The 8,526-nt window shown below is 54.6% G+C and overlaps 1 long non-coding RNA gene across 1 annotated transcript; it reads left to right on the top strand.

The window, feature by feature from the left end:
- Positions 1–3,621: 3,621 nt before the first annotated feature.
- LOC127388898 (uncharacterized) lies at positions 3,622–7,261 on the top strand. The gene is made up of 4 exons (XR_007890470.1): positions 3,622–3,732; positions 6,253–6,306; positions 6,527–6,795; positions 7,202–7,261. It is a non-coding gene; the product is annotated as an uncharacterized LOC127388898 (long non-coding RNA).
- The last annotated feature ends 1,265 nt before the right edge of the window (positions 7,262–8,526 follow it).

Genomic DNA, 8,526 nt, shown 5'->3' with positions numbered 1-8,526 from the left:
GTGAAATACCAGCTCCAGTCCCACAGGTTTCAGCCACAGATGCAAATCCCTGCCTGCATTTCCTGCAAGGCAGCAGCAGAGCTGGGCCTGCCCTGGCTGGGGGCACTTGCCAAGTGTCTGGGTCTGGCCAGAGTGAGTCTTATGGGGAGCAGCTGAGGGACGTGGGGGTGTTCAGCCTGGGGAAAAGGATGCTGAGGGAAGACCTTGCTCCCTACAGCTCACTGAGAGGAGGTTGGAGTGAGGGGATTGGGCTCTTCTCCCAAGGAACAAGTGGTAGGGCAAAAGGAAACAGTATCAAGTTGTGCTGGAGAAGATATTGGATATCAGATTGGATATTAGAAGAAACTTCTTTGCTGTCCAGGGAGGTGGTTGAATCGCCATCCCTGGAGGTGATCAAAACAATGTGTAGATCATAGAATCATGATGATGATGTGCTGAGGGATGTGGTTTAAGCACTGGACTCAGTATGAGTTAGGTTAATGGTAGAGTTAGGTTATGGTTGGACTTGATGATCTTAAAGGTCTTTTCCAACTAGAATGATTCTGTGCTCCCTGGAAGCAGACTCTATCATGCCCAAGCTCACCCTGGCTGTGCTGAGCTGCCTGCTCTGTGTTTCCTGCCCTGACTGACACTCTCTGGCAGCAGAAACTGCTGCAGTGTGTGAGGAAAGTCCCCACAGGGACATGAAAGCATGAGACCTGGTTCCAAGTTCAGTGTAATTAAGCAATTACCCACGTATTCCTGTAGCACCAAGTGCTCTGTTCTCAGAGGACAGATGGCAACTTGGTCTCTGCCCTAGGAAAGCTGGGGGAAATTCTTTGTGGCTTTCATGGAGTTTGGTTCTGAGGACAGAAAACCTTATCTCATCTGGGAAGTCCTTTCTCCAAGCTGGTTCCTCCTTGACTATCACAGTGACTCTGGGCTGGGGGGTGCAGACCTGAGGGGAGAACATTCTGCTTTCTTCCTGGTTTTCGGTTTTATGTTTGTTTGGTTTTAGAATATGACCTTTTTTTAAGCCAAGGCTTCCCACAGCCACCCTGGGAGGTGGCTTGGCAGGGGTGTTGCCTTGTGCTAGAGAGAAGCAGGTACATGGTACAGTGAGCAGTGGTGAAGCAGAGACAAGGAGCTCCTGTCAGCAGCTTCGGGAAGGTCTCTAGGCTGCCTGGTGATGGGTTCAGGGGAGCTTGTGTGTACGAGGGCTTTGAAAAACCATCAACAAATAATTGCAATTTCCTCTTTGCCTTGTGGTAAGGCCAGACCCGAGGCTGAGAAACCGCTGCTGCTGCCGTAATGGTACACAGAACAGAAATCTCCACCTCAGCCCCTACAAAATGCTGTGCAATCACTTCTAAATCACTGTGGGTTGCTTTAGCCACAGATGCAGAGTCTGACATCCAAATGCACAACAGAAGGTGGGTAGGAAGTGCTATGCAGACCTACATATGTGTGTATGCTGGTCTCTCCTGCTCGCAGAGGGGTTTTTCTTTCTCTTCTTCACCCAGAGTAACCAGAGAGAAGTAGAGTTGTGTTTGTGTGGATCTGCTGGGCTTTCTGCCATGCTGTGACATGCTGAAGGATGGAGGGGGTTGGGGGAAGGTTGGCTAACCAGGCCCTCCAAGAGCTGGAGTGCTGGTGGTTGGTTTCTGCTCTTGACTGTGCTTGTCCTGCTCTGCAGGCTTCACTTTAGACACATGTGGGGGACAAAGGCAGGACACAGCTTTAAGCTGCAGTCCCTGGATACCCTGGAAGCCCTGAGGCAGGGTGGTCTGGCAGGAAGGATCCCTGGGAGGGGTGTTTGTCCCAGCCCCTGTGTGAACAAGGCACTTGATCTCTGCAAACTCCTCTGAAGTGGGACAGGACTTCATCACCAGTCACACCTCCTGGGCTCTCCCAGATCTGTCCCTCACTATGTACATGGACAGAAGGCTGGAGCAGCTCTGCTCTGGAGACAGGCTGGGAGAGTTGGGGTGTTCAGCCTGGAGAAGAGAAGGCTCCAGGGAGACCTGAGAGCACCTTCCAGTGCCTGAAGGGGCTCCAGGAAAGCTGGGGAGGGGCTTGGGATGAGGGCAGGGAGGGATGGGATGAGGGGGAAGGGTTTCCAGCTGGAAGAGGGAGATGGAGATGAGATCTGAGGGAGAAATTCTTGGCTGTGAAGCTGATGAGACCCTGGCCCAGGCTGCCCAGGGAAGCTGTGGCTGCCCCATCCCTGGCAGTGTTGAAGGGCAGGTTGGATGGGGCTTGGAGCAGCCTGGGCTGGTGGGAGGTGTCCCTGCCCATGCAGGGGTGGGACTGGGCGGGCTTTAAGGTCCCTTCCCACCCAAGCCAGCCTGGCATTCTGTGGGAGCTTGTGGCAGCCCCGTGTCCGGAGGCCGGGCCGGGCTCTGGCTCCTGCAGCTCCCTCGGGATCGGGGCCGGGAAAAGCCGCGTTGGGCTCCCGGTTCTGGCGCTGGGCAGCCGGGCCGGGCTGTGCCCGACAAGCGGCAAAGCTGTTTCCCTGTTCCTTTGGCAAAGTGCTTACGAAACACGGGATGACACCGCCTCGGAGACGCGAGGAAATTCCCACCGCAGTTCCCCGCGGTCCTTGCGCTCTGGGGGCGGCAGCGACGGCTGAGCCTGCGGCCCCTGCCCCGGCTGCCTCCGGAGCGCCCGGGCCGCGCTCCCCCGGGCTCAGCGCTGCTTCCAGCACCAGGATTGATTGCTTTCTCTTCTAATTATTTGCAGATCACCGAGACTTTGGCAAAACGCTCTAGGTGTCAAAAGCCGCGGTCCGGTGTGTTAGCGTTTGCCCATCCTGGGGGTTTTTCCAGCTCAGCCGCTCGCGGGGCTGTGGGGAAGGAGGAGCCCCCAGCTCTGTCCTCTGCTGACCTGTGCCTACCTGCAGCCCCCTCTGCCTCCGTGCGGAGCCTGGGGGAGCAGGCGGGGCGTCTCCTCCCAGTCCCCGATCCCCTTCTGATTGCTGTGGGTGAATTCAAGCACTTAACAGCTTTTGGCTGCTAATTTGCAGCTCAGAACTGTCGGCGGCAACTTGGGCTGTGCCCATTTGTGTGACACCGACAACCCGGCTTCCCGCAATTCCACAGGCTGCTTCCAGGCGGCAACACCTCCAGGGCCATCTGCCCCAGGCTGGGGGGCTCTTGGCTCCCCCGGCTCCCTGTGCCGCTCTGTTGGAGGGTCACTCCTCTTCCTTCATCTCTGCTGACCTGGAAATTGTTCCTGCCAGTGCTTTGTGTCTGAGTTGTCTGGAAGAGGCTCTGCCTGGGAGTCTTTGTGGCGTGCTATTTAAACCTCCCAGATCTGTGCCTTCTTAAAAGGTCACAATATCTGCATAGACTTCTACAGCTGAAGCTGCTGGAGGGCTGGGGAAGTTACTGTGCTTGTCGAGTCGCATTCGGCGGAGAGCAGCTATTCCCGTCGGGGTGCAGAAACAGCCTGGCTTGTTCTGGGGAGGATGCTTCGCTCTCGGGCTCCTTCTCCTGCCACGGGGTGGGCAAACGCCAAGGCAGTGCGTGGGGATCATGAGGCTTCAAAGTCACGGCAATGTTATCTCCTCCAGAGCCTCTGCTGAGCAGCACAGTGCCAGCCCAGGAGTTACTCAACTGACCCATTCCTTCCCAGCAGCTCCCCTCCAGCTTCTGCCTCCTGGGAGATGCAGGAAGGAGCCGTGTGGGGACTCAGCTGGCCCTGGAGTGGTTCCAGTTCCCTTTGAGAGTGGGAGGACCTATCCCAGGCCAGGTAGGAGGATGCCGAGTGCCACCGTGTCCACTTGAGTTGATGGGTTTGTTTTGTTTTTTTTTTTTGTGCTGAAGAAACAAACGAGCTGTAGGGAAATGCAGGTCTGCTGTAGAGCTCCAATTAAAGCACAGCTTGGTGCTGATTAGATCTAGAAGTTACATCAAGAAAGGGGAAAAAACCGTAAATAAGCAGTATTTCCCTGCCACCCCCCACCTCCTGTGTCCTTTCGACAGATGGAGCCGCTCTGATTAGATTATCTGATCTCTTTCTAAAGAACAAATTGTTGCTGGGAAGCTGTCCTTGTGGGTGACTCTGCTCGGGCTGCGGGGATGATGATGTGTTTGTTCCACAGCCACGGCCGGTCCTGCCGAGGGGCTGGGCTGCTCCTGGGGGGGAGGTTTTTCTTAAAGGAAATCGCTTCCTTGGAGTAATTACACCGGCTAATTGGGGACCTAATTGGCTAATTAGAGCAAAGTGACAGCTCCTTCACTGCGCGGGGGAAGGAACACGGTGTGATGGCAGGAAATCTGCGGCACTCCTCGCTGCCAGCACCCGTGGTGGTGGAGACACGGGGTGAGGAGATGCTGGGTGAAGCTGTCAGCCTGGCCTTCGGCTGCCTTGGCAGCAGGGACACCAAGTCCCGGCTCCAAGAGCCACCCTTGCAAGTAGGCAGTCTATCCTGCTAGTGCTGGGAATGTGGGAACGTGGGCAGAAGCTGTGTTGGATCAGTGCAAAAGGTCTTGTGGGGAAGTGGGACAGCAGGTGCCATCAGCTTCCAAAGGTGCTGTTGGAGGCAGCGAGTGGAGCACAGCAGAGGGCTGCTAGCTCCAGCCCGAGCTCCCTTCCACTGGGCTCAGCTTTGCTGGCATAGCTCCCGGTCAGAAAAGTTTGGGAAGGACTCAAAGGAAAGGAGGGATTTTATTTTCACCATCTTTTTGTTTGCTTCAGACAAATGGAGACACGAGTGCTGCCCTGGTCTGTGGTTTGGCTGCGGCTTTGGGAGCCGTTGGATGTGGTTCAGTCGTCGAGGGCCTGGGGTGGGAGCTGGAGCCCTGGATGCTGTTCTCTGCCCTGGCACTGGTTTGGGGTGGCCTCAAGCAAATTCCACCACAACCCTAGGCCACTTTTTCTACTCCTTTGCCAGCCTTGCTTTGCAAGTAATCTCCCTGGAGCAGAAGCGTGCCTGTGTGTACCCGCAGCAGAGCTCTGATCTCGCTTGGAGCCACGTATGCTCCATCTTTACCTTCCCCCTGGTCCTCAGCCCATTCTCCTGGGCAGAGGGAGCCCAGCCAGCAGCAAGGTGGCCACGCTGCTGCCCAGGAGCAGAATGGCAGCTGGGGGTCTGGCCCTTGCTGGCAAGCCCAAAGCCCCAAACAAACTCAGTTGCAGCGAGTGAATTTCATGTGAAAATGGTGCAAAGTGAATTTTTTCACCACCTGCATCCGCTGATAAGAGCAGCCAGCTGAGCTGCCTCCCAACCCAGCCCCTGCACGCCCTGCCACAGATATAACCTGAGACTGGAGTCTGGACAGAGGGCCAAAACCAAGAGAATTCTGTATGGTTTTAAGTTTATTTGGAACATTTCACCAGGTTCTAACATATAGTTACTTGTCTGGTAACTGCTTATTCAGTATTTAAATTCCAGCCAAGGATACTCCCTGGGATGCTGTAACACACTCTGCAATCTTCCTCCTGCTTTCTGGGTCTGCCACGAGGTGCTGTGCAGCAACACCACAGCCCTCCTGGGAGGAGAGTTCAACCTGCTCCCAGATGTTTTTGCAGCTGGAAGAAAAAGGCCTTGTAAGGCTTACTGATAAATTGGTTTCAAAGTATTTTTGTAAGTGCATAAAATAATATTTTATATAGAGAGTGCAAAACAGGCAAGGAAAGGATGGTGAATTCCTCTGGTAAATTGCTCAGGGAATTTCTGTTCAACTGTTTCTACTGGAAGAAAAATCTGACCGTGTTGACAGTGTGAAGTGATCCTGGGGGCTGCGGAGAGAAGCATCCCCATGGCACACCGTGCCTTGGCCTTGCTCCCTGTGGCACAGCCTGGGTATGCAGAGCACACAGGGACAATCCCAGCCCCCTCGGATGGCCCGCTGGCCTTCACAGGATGATGGGAATTAGGTGGGAACCAGCATCATCCTGGCAGAAAATTTTTAAATTAAAAAAACTTCTATTTAAAACTGGTTGTTCCCAGAAATTGGGTTTCCTGGGGAGCTTGCTCCCTGAATGGAGAAGGAAGCAGTGCTCCTGAACAAGCCTGTCTCCTCTCTCTCTTACTTGAAAGACAATTTTGGTTTCTGAAGTAAAACAAAACAGAAAAAAATCAGTTTCAAACCAACGTTTTGACTTGAAATGTCATTTTGTTTTTAATTGAAGAGCCAGAATGAAATGACATTTTAAGTCAAAATGTTAATGTTTTGTTTAGACATCTCCCATGGGAAAACTTACGTTTCATCAGAGCTGACATTTGCCTGTGAAGAAATCCCCAAACCAGGGTTTTTCTCCAAACAGGGCTGAGAAGGATTTCCACGCTGGGTGATGGAACAGGCTCTGCAGATGATGCTGGTGAGTGAGGGGTGGGCAGGGCTGTCCTTGGCTGGTCATTGATCAGCCCTGCTCCAGCTGCTCCTGGTGGCAGAGGGGTGGGTTGGAGGCTCCTGTGGTGCAGGTGAGTGGGTTACCCAGCTAACGCTGTACTACCGAGCTGCTGCGTCTCAGCGGGATCCTCTGGCACTTGGCATAATGAGGGGGGCTAATTGGATGTATTTTCTGTGCCCCTATTTAGGTGCAGAGCTCCTGCTTTTTCTCCACTCATCAGGCCAAGCCGTCCCTCCCCAACCCCAGGGGGCTTCACTGACTCTCAAGGAAACCCTTGGTGACTGCAAAGTAAAGGTTTGCTTGGCTGGAGAGCCCGTCCACAGCAGCAGCCACGTCTGCAGCAGTGCCAGCCTCTCCTGCAGGGCTTGGCTGGGCCAGGGGTGGATTCCAGGGAGGAAGGAACAGAAAATGCCCCACGGAGGATTTCTTACCCGTATCGCCTGATGTCTGCTCCTGGTGAGGTTTCCTGATCCTCTGGTGCTCCTGTGGCACAAGGACACGGTTTCTCCTTGCTCTGGGGATGTGTCCAAGGCTGAGTGGCTGTGATGTGTGGGAGAAGGTCTGGTCTGTCCTGGGAAGGACAAGGGGGGAGGCAGCTCCAGCGGTGAGGGGGTGGGATGAGATGGGAAGGGTTTGGGTGGGTAAGGACCCTCAAGCCCATCCAGTCCCACCCCCTGCACGGGCAGGGACACCTCCCAGCAGCCCAGGCTGCTCCAAGCCCCATCCAACCTGCCCTTCAACACTGCCAGGGATGGGGCAGCCACAGCTTCCCTGGGCAACCTGGGCCAGGGTCTCCCCACCCTCACGCTAAAGAATTTCTTCCTAATTCTAAGTTCTTCCCAAGTTCTTCCTAAAATTGCAGGGCAGGAGCATTACCCAAGAAGATTAGATGAGATGTTGACAGAGAAGATCATCTCACCGGTAAGATCAATGAACTGGAAATGTTTGAGGATAGGAGAGGGGGTAAATGGGGAAGGGACTGAGAGCTGTATGTGCTTCTGGCAGCTTTGGGCTGCTCTGGGTACAGCTCAGAGCAGGGAAGGGTGAGGAGGAGGTGGGAGCTGTGCCAACGTCCCCCAGCCCCAGCTGGTGCCTGGCTGCACTGCTGGATCTCCCTGCCTTGTGCTGAATGCCCTTGTGCAGGTGATGTACTCCTGCAGCTGCAGGGCTGGGGGGTGCTGCCCCCACCCACCCCCTGGCAGACAAATGCTACCAGGGATCTGGCCTGAGGGCAAAACCCCAGCCAGAGCACCTTTTCCCCCCCAGCTCTGCATGGGGGTTGCTCACAGAGCTTCTGTTTTGATACACGCATCGGTATCAAATAAGACAAAAAAACACCCCAACCCAAAAAAAGCAGCTTTCCCTGCTGCCTGCTTTTCTTTCTGGCTACATTTGAGGGAAATGCTGTGACCCTGAGTGATGGCTCCACCAGCCACAGAAGCAGGTGACAGATTTATCCAAGTTTCTCCAAGCCTGGCTGGTTCAGGTGGTTTTGGCTTCTCCGCACGCAGGGGTGTGTGAGCAGGCAGCCCCGCTGGCTCCCAGGAGCCAGGGATGGTGCTGAGCCTCTCGGGAGGGAATTAAAAATACAGTGATTCCCCTTCTCAGACATCTTGCCCAGGGGTTAATGCAGCGTCTGATTTTTTTTTTTTTCTTTTTATTTCCCCCTTAACCAGAAAGAAAATAACTGTCAAGAAGCTTTGGTGTTTGCTTCTGCCTTGGCAGTGTCTCTGCTGTGGGAGCAGGCTGGAGGGACGGGCTGGTCTGTGCAGCCAGGGGCTGTGGGGGAGAGCACAGAGCTGCCTGAAAAGCAGGAAAGGGTCTGGCCCTGAGAAATGGCACAGGGACAAGGGACTTCAGCGTGGGCACCACTTCAGCCCCTTCAGGGCCCATCTTCTGGCCCCTTGCCCTGGCTGTGCTTGTGCTGGGCCTTGGGTGCTTCCCAGCGTGGTGGGAGCATCACAGCCAGACGTCTGCCCTTCCCAGGGCTCGGGTTTTCCGCTTGTTTTCCTGGCCTTGTTGTGTGACAGGGAAATCCCGGTGGCAGGGCAGAGCTCTGCAGGCAAGCCCTGCTGGTAAAAAAAATAAATAAAAATTAAAAAAATCAATGTGCAGGGATTCTACCACCGTCCAGGGAGCTGCTGTTGTGCTCAGCCTTCATTGGGTAGTTTGGAGGTGTTTGCAAAC

The sequence above is a fragment of the Apus apus genome, chromosome 10 (assembly GCF_020740795.1).
Source record: "Apus apus isolate bApuApu2 chromosome 10, bApuApu2.pri.cur, whole genome shotgun sequence".
Taxonomy (NCBI): Eukaryota; Metazoa; Chordata; class Aves; order Apodiformes; family Apodidae; genus Apus; species Apus apus.
The sequence above is the reverse complement of the archived record's forward strand: the minus strand, read 5'-3'. Positions and strand labels throughout refer to the sequence as shown.